A 15,967-nucleotide genomic window follows, 5' to 3' on the forward strand; every position below is an offset into this window, starting at 1 on the left:
CCCCATCTGATGCGTCAGAATGGAGGGGCGGAGTCAGATGACGCGAGAAGACGCGTAACCACGAAGACACCAGCTTCCGGACACTGTCCGAGCGCACTCACCACTGAAGACTGGATATATGTGACTCTCACGGAAGAAATAGGCACATGAAGATGGAGGAAGCTACTAGTATATCCGAAAAGAAACCCTATTTGGTGTATAGCATGCATATCATATGCTGAATATAATAAATAGTTTAAATTGTTAAAGTGAATACTGCTAAATATAAAAATATATAGAACAAATATATATATAACTAGATGGCAGCCCGATTCTAAAGAATCGGGAGTCTAGAATCCATATATACTTTATTTATTCAAATGTAAGAATAATACAATTAATAAATAATAGTAAGAAAGAACAAAAAATGGCTGCACTCACCAGCTCTTGACAATTCTTGTTATTTAAGGTACAGTTACACAGGATCCATGAACATGCTTATGAGGGGAGTGATGAAAGACATCAGACAACAACTTTGCGTGTTGTGGCAAATGCCACAACAACGGTTCTTTGCTTAAGAACAATAATGTAAATAATAAATAATATGTATCAATAACTATGTATATTGGTATGTTCTATGACATTTTAAAATATTTCATTATTATGTGGAAAAGCTCTTAGTACCCATACTGGCGCATACTTGTGTGCCCATCAGGTATTTTCACAGTAAAATTTTCACAGGTGGGGCCCCTCGTCCTCCGATTTGGTGGGCGGGGACCCTCGGCCTCCGATTTGGTGGGCGGGGACCCTCGGCCTCCAATTTGGTGGGCGGGGACCCTCGGCCTCCAATTTGGTGGGCGGGGACCCTCGGCCTCCGATTTGGTGGGTGGGGACCCTCGGCCTCCGATTTGGTGGGCGGGGCCCCTCGGCCTCCGATGTGGTGGGCGGGGCCGGGCCCCTCGGCCTCCACTTTGGTGGGCGGGGCTGCTCGGCCTTCGATTTGGTGGGCGGGGCCCCTCGGCCTCCGATTTGGTTGGCGGGGCCCCTCGGCCTCTGATTTGGTTGGCGGGGCCCCTCGGCCTCCGATTTGGTGGGCGGGGACTCTCGGCCTCCGATTTGGTGGGCGGGGACCCTCGGCCTCCGATTTGGTGGGCGGGGACCCTCGGCCTCCGATTTGGTGGGCGGGGACCCTCGGCCTCCGATTTGGTGGTCGGGGACCCTCGGCCTCCGCTTTGGTGGGCGGGGCCCCTCGGCCTCCGATTTGGTGGGCGGGGTCCCTCTGTCTCCGATTTGGTGTGCGGGGACCCTCGGCCTCCACTTTGGTGGGCGGGGCCGCTCGGCCTTCGATTTGGTGGGCGGGGCTCCTCGGCCTCCGATTTGGTTGGTGTGGACCCTCGGCCTCCGATTTGGTGGGCGGGGACCCTCGGCCTCTGATTTTGTGGGCGGGGACCCTCGGCCTCCTATTTGGTGGGCGGGGACCCTCGGCCTCCGATTTGGTGGGCGGGGCCCATCGGCCTCCGATGTGGTGGGCGGGGCCCCTCGGCCTCCAATTTGGTGGGCGGGGACCCCCGGCCTCCGATTTGGTGGGCGGGGCCCCTCGGCCTCCGATTTGGTGGGTGGGGACCCTCGGCCTCCGATTTGGTAGGCGGGGCCCCTCGGCCTCCGCTTTGGTGGGCGGGGACACTCGGCCTCCAGTTTGGTGGGCGGGGCCCCTCGGCCTCCGATTTGGTGGGCGGGGCCCCTCGGCATCTGATGTGGTCGGGGCTCCTCGGCCTCCGCTTTGGTGGGCGGGGCCGGGCCCCTCAGCCTACGCTTTGGTGGGCGGGGCCGCTCGGCCTTCGATTTGTTGTGCGGGGCTCCTCAGCCTCTGATTTGGTTGGCGGGGACCCTCGGCCTCCGATTTGGTGGGTGGGGACCGGCCTCCGATTTGGTGTTCAGGGACCCTCGGCCTCCGATTTGGTGGGCGGGGACCCTCGACCTCCGATTTGGTGGGCGGGGACCCTCGGCCTCCGCTTTGGTGGGCGGGGCCCCTCGGCCTCCGATTTGGTGGGCGGGGTCCCTCTGCCTCCAATTTGGTGGGCGGGGACCCTCGGCCTCCGATTTGGTTGGCGGGGCCCCACGGCCTCCGATTTGGTGGGCGGGGTCCCTCTGCCTCCGCTTTGGTGGGCGGGGCCGCTCGGCCTTCGATTTGGTGGGCGGGGCTCCTCGGCCTCCGATTTGGTTGGTGGGGCCCCTCGGCCTCCGATTTGGTGGGCGGGGCCCCTTATCCTCCAATTTGGTGGGCGGGGACCCTCGGCCTCCGATTTGGTGGGCGGGGCCCCTCGGCCTCCGATTTGGTGGGCGGGGCCCCTCGGCCTCCGATTTGGTTGGTGGGGCCCCTCGGCCTCCGATTTGGTGGGCAGGGACCCTCGGCCTCCGATTTGGTGGGCAGGGACCCTCGGCCTCCGATTTGGTTGGTGGGGCCCCTCGGCCTCCGATTTGGTGGGTGGGGCTCCTCGGCCTCCGATTTGGTTGGCGGGGCCCCTCGGCCTCCGATTTGGTTGGCGGGGCCCCTCGGCCTCCGATTTGGTGGGCGGGGACTCTCGGCCTCCGATTTGGTGGGCGGGGACCCTCGGCCTCCGATTTGGTGGGCGGGGACCCTCAGCCTCCGATTTCGTGGGCAGGGACCCTCGGCCTCTGATTTGTTGGTCGGGGACCCTCGGCCTCTGCTTTGGTGGGCGGGGCCCCTCGGCCTCCGATTTGGTGGGCGGGGTCCCTCGGCCTCCGCTTTGGTGGGCGGGGCCCCTCGGCCTCCGCTTTGGTGGGCGGGGCCCCTCGGCCTTCGATTTGGTTGGTGTGGACCCTCGGTCTCCGATTTGGTGGGCGGGGACCCTCGACCTCCGATTTGGTGGGCGGGGACCCTCGGCCTCCAATTTGGTGGGCGGGGACCCTCAGCCTCCGATTTGGTGGGCGAGGCCCATCGGCCTCCGATGTGGTGGGCGGGGCCCATCGGCCTCCGATTTGGTGGGCGGGGACCCCCGGCCTCCGATTTGGTGGGCGGGGCCCCTCGGCCTCCGATTTGGTGGGCGGGGACCCTCGGCCTCCGATTTGGTGGGCGGGGACCCTCGGCCTCCGATTTGGTAGGCGGGGACCCTCGGCCTCCGATTTGGTGGGCGGGGACCCTCGGCCTCCGATTTGGTGGGCGGGGACCCTCGGCCTCCAATTTGGTGGGCGGGGACCCTCGGCCTCCGATTTGGTGGGCGGGGACCCTCGGCCTCCGATTTTGTGGGCGGGGACCCTCGGACTCCGATTTGGTGGGCAGGGACCCTCGGCCTCCGATTTGGTGGGTAGGGTCCCTCGGCCTCCGATTTGGTTGGTGGGGCCCCTCGGCCTCCGATTTGGTGGGTGGGGACCCTCGGCCTCCAATTTGGTGGGCGGGGACCCTCGGCCTCCGATTTGGTGGGCGGGGACCCAAGGCCTCCGATTTGGTGGGTGGGGACCCTCGGCCTCCAATTTGGTGGGCGGGGACCCTCGGCCTCCGATTTCGTGGGCAGGGACCCTCGGCCTCTGATTTGGTGGTCGGGGACCCTCGGCCTCTGCTTTGGTGGGCGGGGCCCCTCGGCCTCCGATTTGGTGGGCGGGGTGCCTCTGCCTCCGATTTGGTGTGCGGGGACCCTCGGCCTCCGCTTTGGTGGGCGGGGCCCCTCGGCCTTCGATTTGGTGGGCGGGGTCCCTCGGCCTCCGATTTGGTTGGTGTGGACCCTCGGTCTCCGATTTGGTGGGCGGGGACCCTCGGCCTCCGATTTGGTGGGCGGGGACCCTCGGCCTCCGATTTGGTGGGCGGGGACCCTCAGCCTCCAATTTGGTGGGCGGGGCCCATCGGCCTCCGATGTGGTGGGCGGAGCCCATCGGCCTCCGATTTGGTGGGCGGGGATCCCCGGCCTCCGATTTGGTGGGCGGGGCCCCTCGGCCTCCGATTTGGTGGGCGGGGACCCTCGGCCTCCGATTTGGTGGGCGGGGACCCTCGGCCTCCGATTTGGTGGGCGGGGACCCTCGGCCTCCGATTTGGTTGGCGGGGACCCTCGGCCTCCAATTTGGTGGGCGGAGACCCTCGGCCTCCGATTTGGTGGGCGGGGACCCTCGGCCTCCGATTTGGTGGGCGGGGCCCCTCGGCCTCCGATTTGGTGAGCGGGGCCCCTCGGCCTACGATTTGGTGGGCGGGGCCCCTCGGCCTCCGATGTGGTGGTCGGGGCCCCTCGGCCTCCGCTTTGGTGGGCGGGGCCGGGCCCCTCGGCCTCCGATTTGGTTGGCGGGGCCCCTTATCCTCCGATTTGGTGGGCGGGGACTCTCGGCCTCCGATTTGGTGGGCGGGGACCCTCGGCCTCCGATTTGGTGAGCGGGGCCCCTCGGCCTCCGATTTGGTTGGCGGGGCCCCTCGGCCTCCGATTTGGTGGGCGGGGACCCTCGGCCTCCGCTTTGGTGGGCGGGGCCGTTCGGCCTTCAATTTGGTGGGAGGGGCTCCTCGGCCTCCGATTTGGTTGGCGGGGCCCCTCAGCCTCCGATTTGGTTGGCGGGGCCCCTCGGCCTCCGATTTGGTGGGCGGGGACTCTCGGCCTCCGATTTGGTGGGCGGGGACCCTCGGCCTCCGATTTCGTGGGCGGGGACCCTCGGCCTCCGATTTCGTGGGCGGGGACCCTCGGCCTCCGATTTGGTGGTCGGGGACCCTCGGCCTCTGCTTTGGTGGGCGGGGCCCCTCGGCCTCCGATTTGGTGGGCGGGGTCCCTCTGCCTCCGATTTGGTGTGCGGGGACCCTCGGCCTCCGCTTTGGTGGGCGGGGCCCCTCGGCCTTTGATTTGGTGGACGGGGCCCCTCGGCCTCCGATTTGGTTGGTGTGGACCCTCGGTCTCCGATTTGGTGGGCAGGGACCCTCGGCCTCCGATTTGGTGGGCGGGGACCCTCGGCCTCCGATTTGGTGGGCGGGGACCCTCAGCCTCCGATTTGGTTGGCGGGGCCCCTTATCCTCCGATTTGGTGGGCGGGGACTCTCGGCCTCCGATTTGGTGGGCGGGGACCCTCGGCCTCCGATTTGGTGGGCGGGGCCCCTCGGCCTCCGATTTGGTTGGCGGGGCCCCTCGGCCTCCGATTTGGTGGGTGGGGACCCTCGGCCTGCGATTTGGTGGGCGGGGACCCTCAGCCTCCAATTTGGTGGGCGGGGCCCATCGGCCTCCGATGTGGTGGGCGGGGCCCATCGGCCTCCGATTTGGTGGGCGGGGATCCCCGGCCTCCGATTTGGTGGGCGGGGCCCCTCGGCCTCCGATTTGGTGGGCGGGGACCCTCGGCCTCCGATTTGGTGGGCGGGGACCCTCGGCCTCCGATTTGGTGGGCGGGGACCCTCGGCCTCCGATTTGGTGGGCGGGGACCCTCGGCCTCCGATTTGGTGGGCGGGGACCCTCGGCCTCCAATTTGGTGGGCGGAGACCCTCGGCCTCCGATTTGGTGGGCGGGGACCCTCGGCCTCCGATTTGGTGGGCGGGGCCCCTCGGCCTCCGATTTGGTGAGCGGGGCCCCTCGGCCTACGATTTGGTGGGCGGGGCCCCTCGGCCTCCGATGTGGTGGTCGGGGCCCCTCGGCCTCCGCTTTGGTGGGCGGGGCCGGGCCCCTCGGCCTCCGATTTGGTTGGCGGGGCCCCTTATCCTCCGATTTGGTGGGCGGGGACTCTCGGCCTCCGATTTGGTGGGCGGGGACCCTCGGCCTCCGATTTGGTGAGCGGGGCCCCTCGGCCTCCGATTTGGTTGGCGGGGCCCCTCGGCCTCCGATTTGGTGGGCGGGGACCCTCGGCCTCTGCTTTGGTGGGCGGGGCCGCTCGGCCTTCAATTTGGTGGGAGGGGCTCCTCGGCCTCCGATTTGGTTGGCGGGGCCCCTCAGCCTCCGATTTGGTTGGCGGGGCCCCTCGGCCTCCGATTTGGTGGGCGGGGACTCTCGGCCTCCGATTTGGTGGGCGGGGACCCTCGGCCTCCGATTTGGTGGGCGGGGACCCTCGGCCTCCGATTTCGTGGGCGGGGACCCTCGGCCTCTGATTTGGTGGTCGGGGACCCTCGGCCTCTGCTTTGGTGGGCGGGGCCCCTCGGCCTCCGATTTGGTGGGCGGGGTCCCTCTGCCTCCGATTTGGTGTGCGGGGACCCTCGGCCTCCGCTTTGGTGGGCGGGGCCCCTCGGCCTTCGATTTGGTGGACGGGGCCCCTCGGCCTCCGATTTGGTTGGTGTGGACCCTCGGTCTCCGATTTGGTGGGCAGGGACCCTCGGCCTCCGATTTGGTGGGCGGGGACCCTCGGCCTCCGATTTGGTGGGCGGGGACCCTCAGCCTCCGATTTGGTTGGCGGGGCCCCTTATCCTCCGATTTGGTGGGCGGGGACTCTCGGCCTCCGATTTGGTGGGCGGGGACCCTCGGCCTCCGATTTGGTGGGCGGGGCCCCTCGGCCTCCGATTTGGTTGGCGGGGCCCCTCGGCCTCCGATTTGGTGGGCGGGGACCCTCGGCCTGCGATTTGGTGGGCGGGGCCCCTCGGCCTCCGATTTGGTTGTGGGGCCCCTCGGCCTCCGATTTGGTGGGCGGGGACCCTCGGCCTCCGATTTGGTGGGCGGGGACCCTCGGCCTCCAATTTGGTGGGCGGGGACCCTCGGCCTCCAATTTGGTGGGCGGGGACCCTCGGCCTCCGATTTGGTGGGCGGGGACCCTCGGCCTCCGATTTGGTGGGCGGGGACCCTCGGCCTCCGATTTGGTGGGCGGGGCCCCTCGGCCTCCGATGTGGTGGGCGGGGCCCCTCGGCCTCCGCTTTGGTGGGCGGGGCCAGGCCCCTCGGCCTCCGCTTTGGTGGGCGGGGCCGCTCGGCCTTCGATTTGGTGGGCGGGGCTCCTCGGCCTCCGATTTGGTTGGCGAAGCCCCTCGGCCTCCGATTTGGTTGGCGGGGCCCCTCGGCCTCCGATATGGTGGGCGGGGACTCTCGGCCTCCGATTTGGTGGGCGGGGACCCTCGGCCTCCGATTTGGTGGGCGGGGACCCTCGGCCTCCGATTTGGTGGTCGGGGACCCTCGGCCTCCGCTTTGGTGGGTGGGGCCCCTCGGCCTCCGATTTGGTGGGCGGGGTCCCTCTGCCTCCGATTTGGTGTGCGGGGACCCTCGGCCTCCGCTTTCGTGGGCGGGGCCCCTCGATTTTTGATTTGGTGGGCGGGGCCCCTCGGCCTCCGATGTGGTGGGCGGGGCCCCTCGGCCTCCGATTTGGAGGGCGGGGACCCCCGGCCTCCGATTTGGTGGGCGGGGCCCCTCGGCCTCCGATTTGGTGGGCGGGGCCCCTCGGCCTCCGATTTGGTGGGCGGGGCCCCTCGGCCTCCGATGTGGTGGTCGGGGCCCCTCGGCCTCCGCTTTAGTGGGCGGGACCGGGCCCCTCGGCCTCCGCTTTGGTGGGCGGGGCCGCTCGGCCTTCGATTTGTTGGGCGGGGCTCCTCGGCCTCCGATTTGGTTGGCGGGGCCCCTCGGCCTCCGATTTGGTTGGCGGGGCCCCTTATCCTCCGATTTGGTGGGCGGGGACTCTCGGCCTCCGATTTGGTGGGCGGGGACCCTCGGCCTCCGATTTGGTGGGCGGGGCCCCTCGGCCTCCGATTTGGTTGGCGGGGCCCCTCGGCCTCCGATTTGGTGGGCGGGGACCCTCGGCCTGCGATTTGGTGGGCGGGGCCCCTCGGCCTCCGATTTGGTTGTGGGGCCCCTCGGCCTCCGATTTGGTGGGCGGGGACCCTCGGCCTCCGATTTGGTGGGCGGGGACCCTCGGCCTCCAATTTGGTGGGCGGGGACCCTCGGCCTCCGATTTGGTGGGCGGGGACCCTTGGCCTCCGATTTGGTGGGTGGGGACCCTCGGCCTCCGATTTGGTGGGCGGGGCCCCTCGGCCTCCGATGTGGTGGGCGGGGCCCCTCGGCCTCCGCTTTGGTGGGCGGGGCCAGGCCCCTCGGCCTCCGCTTTGGTGGGCGGGGCCGCTCGGCCTTCGATTTGGTGGGCGGGGCTCCTCGGCCTCCGATTTGGTTGGCGAAGCCCCTCGGCCTCCGATTTGGTTGGCGGGGCCCCTCGGCCTCCGATATGGTGGGCGGGGACTCTCGGCCTCCGATTTGGTGGGCGGGGACCCTCGGCCTCCGATTTGGTGGGCGGGGACCCTCGGCCTCCGATTTGGTGGTCGGGGACCCTCGGCCTCCGCTTTGGTGGGCGGGGCCCCTCGGCCTCCGATTTGGTGGGCGGGGTCCCTCTGCCTCCGATTTGGTGTGCGGGGACCCTCGGCCTCCGCTTTCGTGGGCGGGCCCCTCGATTTTTGATTTGGTGGGCGGGGCCCCTCGGCCTCCGATGTGGTGGGCGGGGCCCCTCGGCCTCCGATTTGGAGGGCGGGGACCCCCGGCCTCCGATTTGGTGGGCGGGGCCCCTCGGCCTCCGATTTGGTGGGCGGGGACCCTCGGCCTCCGATTTGGTGGGCGGGGACCCTCTGCCTCCGATTTGGTAGGCGGGGCCCCTCGGCCTCCGATTTGGTGGGCGGGGACCCTCGGCCTCCGATTCGGTGGGCGGGGACCCTCGGCCTCCGATGTGGTGGGCGGGGCCGGGCCCCTCGGCTTCCGCTTTGGTGGGCGGGGCCGCTCGGCCTTCGATTTGGTGGGCGGGGCCCCTCGGCCTCCGATTTGGTGGGCGGGGACCCTCGGCCTCCGATTTGGTGGGCGGGGACCCTCGGCCTCCGATTTGGTGGGCGGGGACCCTCGGCCTCCGATTTGGTGGGCGGGGACCCTCTGCCTCCGATTTGGTAGGCGGGGCCCCTCGGCCTCCGATTTGGTGGGCGGGGACCCTCGGCCTCCGATTCGGTGGGCGGGGACCCTCGGCCTCCGATGTGGTGGGCGGGGCCGGGCCCCTCGGCTTCCGCTTTGGTGGGCGGGGCCGCTCGGCCTTCGATTTGGTGGGCGGGGCCCCTCGGCCTCCGATTTGGTTGGCGGGGCCCCTCGGCCTCCGATTTGGTGTGTGCTCTGCCTGGGGCCACTGTGCTCTGCCTGGGGCCCCATATTCTGCCTGGGGCCCCTGTGCTCTGCCTGGGGCCCCTGTGCTCTGCCTGGGGCCCCATGTGCTGCCTGGGGCCCCTGTGCTCTGCCTGGGGCCACTGTGCTCTGCCTGGGGGCCCCATGTTCTGCCTGGGGCCACTGTGCTCTGCCTGGGGCCCCATAAGCTGCCTGGGGCCCCTGTGCTCTGCCTGGGACCACTGTGCTCTGCCTGGGGCCCCATATGCTGCCTGGGGCCCCTGTGCTCTGCCTGGGGCCACTGTGCTCTGCCTGGGGCCCCATATGCTGCCTGGGGCCACTGTGCTCTGCCTGGGGCCCCATATGCTGCCTGGGGCCCCTGTGCTCTGCCTGGGGCCCCATATGCTGCCTGGGGCCCCTGTGCTCTGCCTGGGGCCCCTGTGCTCTGCCTGGGGCCCCATGTTCTGCCTGGGGCCCCTGTGCTCTGCCTGGGGCCACTGTGCTCTGCCTGGGGCCCAATATGCTGCCTGGGGCCCCTGTGCTCTGCCTGGGGCCCCATATGCTGCCTGGGGCCCATGTGCTCTGCCTGGGGCCACTGTGCTCTGCCTGGGGCCCCATAGGCTGCCTGGGGCCCCTGTGCTCTGCCTGGGACCACTGTGCTCTGCCTGGGGCCCCATATGCTGCCTGGGGCCCCTGTGCTCTGCCTGGGGCCACTGTGCTCTGCCTGGGGCCCCATATGCTGCCTGGGGCCCCTGTGCTCTGCCTGGGTGTAGGACACTGGTGACGTCACTTATCTCCGGACATTAGCTCCGGACATTAGCTCCGGACATTATCTCCGGACATTAGCTCCGGACATTAGCTCCGGACAAAGCCACGGAAGTTGGCACAAATTGCAGGAAGTAGTATTCTAGGCAATTATATATTAGATATGAAGCGGACTTTAGTGGCACAAATTAGACCACCAAGATCAAACAATTTATACAGTGCACAAATAAAGTGCATATTTTACCATATTTACACATGGAATATTCTCAAAAGATGTGCATATCATAAATAAAATATGAAAAGCAGAAAAAAATTAATTAACAGAAAAAAGTATATATATATATATATATATATATATATATATATATATATATACGTATATATATACATATATATACATACAAACATATGTTCATAGTGCAAGTGCATAATTAACCATATTAATATAAATATAAAACTAGTGGACATGAAAAAAGAAATAAATTAAATAAATAAACACATACAATATTTACAAAAATAAACAGGAAAAATAGCTCCCTTGATCTTCTCATACATGTTTTTCTTTCTGTTTTATATCTTTCATACACCATCATGGAACCACCATAGGCTGGTTTCTCCAGGTATCTCCAAATAGATGACTCCATCCCAGTCACCAGAGGACAAAAAATTCATGTTCAAATAGAATAAGTATAAGGCTAAAATTCAAAAATACACATAAATATTAAAAGCAGAATAAATAAAAGCACAAGCTAAAAAATACAAACAGAACAGATTACAGGAAAGGGGCGAAGCTAAGGACTTCATTTAGGCCATAGGGTTGAACAGAATTAATTTTCATAATCCATCTTGCCTCTAGTTGTGCCAAACTTTTTCTCCAGTTACCACCTCTCAGGTCTATAAATACTTTGTCAATTCCTGATATTTTTAGAAGTTTGGCATTACAATTATGGGCAAGTTTGAAATGTCTCGGTACTGGTTTTAACTCCGAGATATTTTCTACTTCCCGTGGATTGATTATATCTCTATGATGTTCTCTAACCCTAATTTTAAGTTGTCTTGATGTAAGACCCACATAGATTTTCCCGCACGGGCAGGTGACATAATATATCACACCTATGGTATTACATGTGATGTGTTGAGTGATGGTATATGTCCTCAAACCATCACTCGATTTAAATGTTAGTGCTTTTTGCATATTGGGACATGCAATGCAGTCATTGCACGGATAAAATCCCCATTTAGGTCCTTTCGAGCCAAATGCTCTATTCACATTTTCTCCAGCATAATAGCTGTGTACCAGCATATCTTTGAGGTTGCGAGACCTTCTGTATGTGATAGATGGAATATCACTCACATGTTTAATCATAGTGGAATCAGTTTTCAGTATAGCCCAATATTTATTAAGAGCCTGTCTCATATCAGCCCATTTGCCACTGTAGGTAGATATGAATCTCACCTTTGATTCTTTATTGGTAGTTTTTATTTTGGGTTGTATTAGATCCATTCATCTTTTAGTTACTGCCTTTTTATAGCCTCTTTTAATACTCCTATTGGAATATCCTCGATTTTTAAACCTCTCTGTAAGGTCTTCGGCCTGTTTTTTGAATAAGATGTCGTTCGAGCAGATTCTTCTGATCCGCAGAAATTGGCCAGTAGGTATTCCATTTACCAAAGGGCGGGGATGTGAAGAAGATGCGTGTAAAAACGAGTTTGTAGCAGTACTTTTTCGAAAGACATCAGTTTCCAATAGATTTTGGGGTCCCTTAGAGATCAAAATATCTAAAAATTCTATGCTGCATTGGTTATACTTGCAGGTTAGTTTGATATTCATTGGGTTGGTGTTAAGTATTTCCACAAAGGAGAGAAGGTCCTGTTCTGTGCCCTGCCAAATTAGAAGGATGTCATCAATAAAACGTGCCCAGAACAGGACCCTCTCAATGTATGCTATTGGATTGGTGAAAAAGATTGCTCTCTCCCACGCCCCCAAAAATAAATTTGCATATGAGGGGGCAAATGCCGCCCCCATAGCCGTCCCTCGTTTCTGCAGATATATAGTGCTTTTAAAAATAAAATAATTATGTTCTAACACAAACCATAAAAGAGAGATGAGGAACTGACTGAATTCAATATCATGATCAGTCATTGCCAAGAAGGTTTGCACTGCCTTTATTCCATCCTTATGTTGAATTGAAGTGTACAAAGATTCAACGTCTAATGTGACGAGCCACATATCTTCTTCCATGGGGATACCTTCACTTTTTCCCAGAACATCCCCCGTGTCTCTGATGTATGAGGGCAATGTTTGAACTATGGGTTTTAAATGAAAATCAAGATACTTACTTATAGTTTCACATAGACTTGCATTGCCCGAGACTATCGGTCGTCCTGGAGGAGCAGATAGACTTTTGTGAATCTTAGGAGTAAAATATATACACGCTGTTTTGGGATAAATGGGTATAAGGTTGTCTCTCAGATCCTTAGTTATGATTCCATCTTGGAAAGCTTTCTCAAGTATTTCCTCCAATTCATTCTGGAATGCCAAAGTGGGATTATACGTTAATTTTTTATAGCATGTCGTGTCTCTGAGCTGCCTGAATGCTTCCTTTTCATATTGTTTTAGAGGCCATATAACAATATTTCCCCCTTTATCAGTGGGTTTTATTACCACTCCCCTAAGGTTTTTAAGTTCATTTAAAGCTACTCTCTGTTCATAGGTCAAATTATCATTATGTGTCCCTCTAGAGATTTGCTCAAATTCTTTTGTCACCAATTTGACAAACAATTCGATATTAGGATACAAATTTAGGGGAGGAAACTTTTTAGGGATAGGTGGTACAAATTTTCTACTCACTTGTAAATCATCTTGTTGTTCATCCCTCAGTTCTTCCAGTACTGCTATGGTTTCCAATTCATCTCTACTCCATTCTTCACCCCTATTGGATTTATCATGTAATTTTTTTTAGAACTAATTTACGCGCAAAAAGGTGAAGGTCTTTTATCACTGAAAATAAATCAAAGGGGGAAACAGGAGAGAACGTTAGTCCTAAGCCTAAAACTTCCAGTTGAGGCTCTGTTAGTTGTATTTCAGATAGGTTAATCACCTGCATTTTGGATGAGGAACCATCGTTCCTTTTGCCCTTTTTGGTATTGTTGTAATTATACCCTCTTTTTCTAGAATTATTTTTTCTGAGATTATAAAAGCGACCATTAGTTCCTTGGTCCATCTCTTCATCCCGAGATGACATTGACGAAAAGGATGAGGATCTGGATTTACCATCCCCATCATTAGCCATAGTGTACCATTTGTATATAGTACCATTCCTAAAGTCATTTAAATCCCTCTGAAATTTTTTTGTCTTCGTTTCTTTCACTTCTTTTTCCCATATTTGAGACTGGGTGTCAATTTCCTTATTGAGGGTATCCCATTCAGATGTTGACAGGGTTTCAATCAATTTTTTCCGTGTATTCTCGATATCTATGTCAAATTTATCCAAACTCTTTTTGTTGTTACCTATAAGTAACTCCATTAGGGATTTAGAGCATTGATTACATACTTCTTCCCATTTACTTCTGAATGAGCTGTCATCTATTGGGAATGAAGGCATGATTCTCACCCGAAGGCCCCTTGGTATGAGTCCCTTTACCAGATATTTCTCCAGTGATGCCTTATTCCACCATGTGCGTGTCCTTTTTTTCAAAAGATATTTTATAGAATTTTTCAATTCAATCTTCTGCCCACTTTCACTTGTATCATCATGCACAGTATCTCCATTAAAAACTGAATCAATAGAAGATAGCCAGGCTGTATCCCTAGCTTTAGTGTCCATTATGGCCCTCACAACTGTAAACAAAGTACAGAATACGTAAGTATCATATAGAAAAATGGCTACAAATATGGCACTTCCCAAAATTCAAGAAAATCCTACAACAAAACACGGAAGCAAAATGCCAGATATCCAAATAAAGTTTAACAAAATTCTTTATTAAATAATTAAAAAATAACCACAGAGACAGAGATACAAATGCAAGAAACTAACATCACCATATACAGAAAAAATATATATGGTATGTATACAACGATCCATACACTGACAATTGGTTTGACTAGGTATCATAATCTAAACTGAGGCGCAAAGAACTACCATAACAATCCCTATAAACAGGATAAGACTATTGCACAGATGTCCTTGATAATTTAGCTAAAGTGCGGTGCTCAATACATATATAGCCACATAGGGATATTAAATAAAGTGCTTAATGTCATATAAATAACTGCAGTAGTGCAAGTAAGTTATATATCCCAAACCGTTAAATCATATCACTAATGCCATAGCCATACTGATATATAGATTATCAGAGGGTAGGATATACTCCATAGCAGGTGCTCCATAGACATGCGCCTAAGAAAATACAGATTGTCAGGCGTTAGAATGCAATCCAGAGCAAGTGCTCCATAAACATGTGCCTCAATTAGCTAGAGTAAAGAAAAAATAAATAAATACATAACCTTTATATGTGGTGTCTTCCCCGACGCGCGTTTCGCGTTTAGCTTCTTCTTAAGGGGTCTGTTTAACACATTGCAAATGCTCATTCTATTTATAGTCCTGCCTTTACATTGGTGACAGCGGTTTAGTAATGGCGCTCGCGCCCGTGTTCCAGGACGCCGCGCCTGCGCAGATCAGCGTCAAACGTCACTGGTCCGAGCCCCCATCCGACGCGTCAGAATGGAGGGGCGGAGTCAGATGACTCGAGAAGACGCGTAACCACGGAGACACCAGCTTCCGGACACCGGCCGAGCGCACTCACCACTGAAGACTGGATATATGTGACTCACACGGAAGAAATAGGCGCATGAAGATGGAGGAAGCTACTAGTATATCCGAAAAGAAACCCTACTTGGTGTATAGCATGCATATCATATGCTGAATATAATAAATAGTTTAAATTGTTAAAGTGAATACTGCTAAATATAAAAATATATAGAACAAATATATATATAATATGAAGCGGACTTTAGTGGCACAAATTAGACCACCAAGATCAAACAATTTATACAGTGCACAAATAAAGTGCATGATTCTCACGTGACCGCTCACGCGACCAATCACAGGCCGCGACGTCATCTAAGGTCTTTCAAGTGCTCATTCTTAGGAACGGAAGCTGCCGGTTACATCGGTAAGGTCCAGGCTGCGTCGGAGAGGTGAGTATATCAATATTTTTTATTTTTATTCTTTATTTTACACATTAATATCGATCCCGATACCGATTCCCGATATCACAAAAGTATCGGATCTCGGTATCGGAATTCCGATACAGCAAATATCGGCCGATACCCGATACTTGCGGGATCGGAATGCTCAACACTAGTGCTTACAGCTGGTCTGAGAACTGTGGTTCCCTCATTGTCATACAGATGACAGCGTGCAAGCCAGCAGCTGTGACCTACCGTAATTAGTTACCGCCGATTACAGACGGTGGCTGATGAGAGTACTACTATCATCATCATACTCCTTCTCTTGCTGATAATAGCAAGAACAAGCATATGATGATGATAGTATTCATCATCCAGCCCCTGTGCAATAAGCCTATTAATGACACGCTATGACGGGATGCCCAATGCTAACTATAATGCATCCTGTGTGAACAGAGGCCACAGTTTACAGAGCCATTTGGGCCCAACTGCACCCCGAAAAAAATATAATGTGCAAAAAAAACATATCAATATATGTAAGGTATTGGTTGATATTCTGGCCGTAATATGTAAGCTGGCAACCCGCGTCAAGGGTCCTTACGTTTGCCGGTCCTATTCTAACATGAAAAGCACAAAAAGAGAAAAAAATCCTCCAATATTCAAGAAAAAAACAAAAAACAGGCAGAGATGCTTACCTGTATAAATGGGCCTCAATACAATTGCACTACCAGGCTGCAAGCCAGCAGCTGTGACCTACCGTAATTAGTTACCGCCGATTACAGGCGGTGTCTGATGAGAGTACTACTATAATCATAATACTCCTTCTCTCGCTGATAGCAGCAAGAACAAACATACAATGATGATAGTATTCATCATCCAGCGCCTGTGCAATAAATAAATACATTTAAAAAATGGTGTGAGGTCCCCTCTATTTTTGACAACCAGCTGTCAGCATTATCTTGGCTGATTATCAAAATCAGATGGGTTCCCACACTGTTTTTTTTCTAATTATTTAACTAAATAATT

Source organism: Ranitomeya variabilis, chromosome 3, assembly GCF_051348905.1.
Source record: "Ranitomeya variabilis isolate aRanVar5 chromosome 3, aRanVar5.hap1, whole genome shotgun sequence".
Taxonomy (NCBI): Eukaryota; Metazoa; Chordata; class Amphibia; order Anura; family Dendrobatidae; genus Ranitomeya; species Ranitomeya variabilis.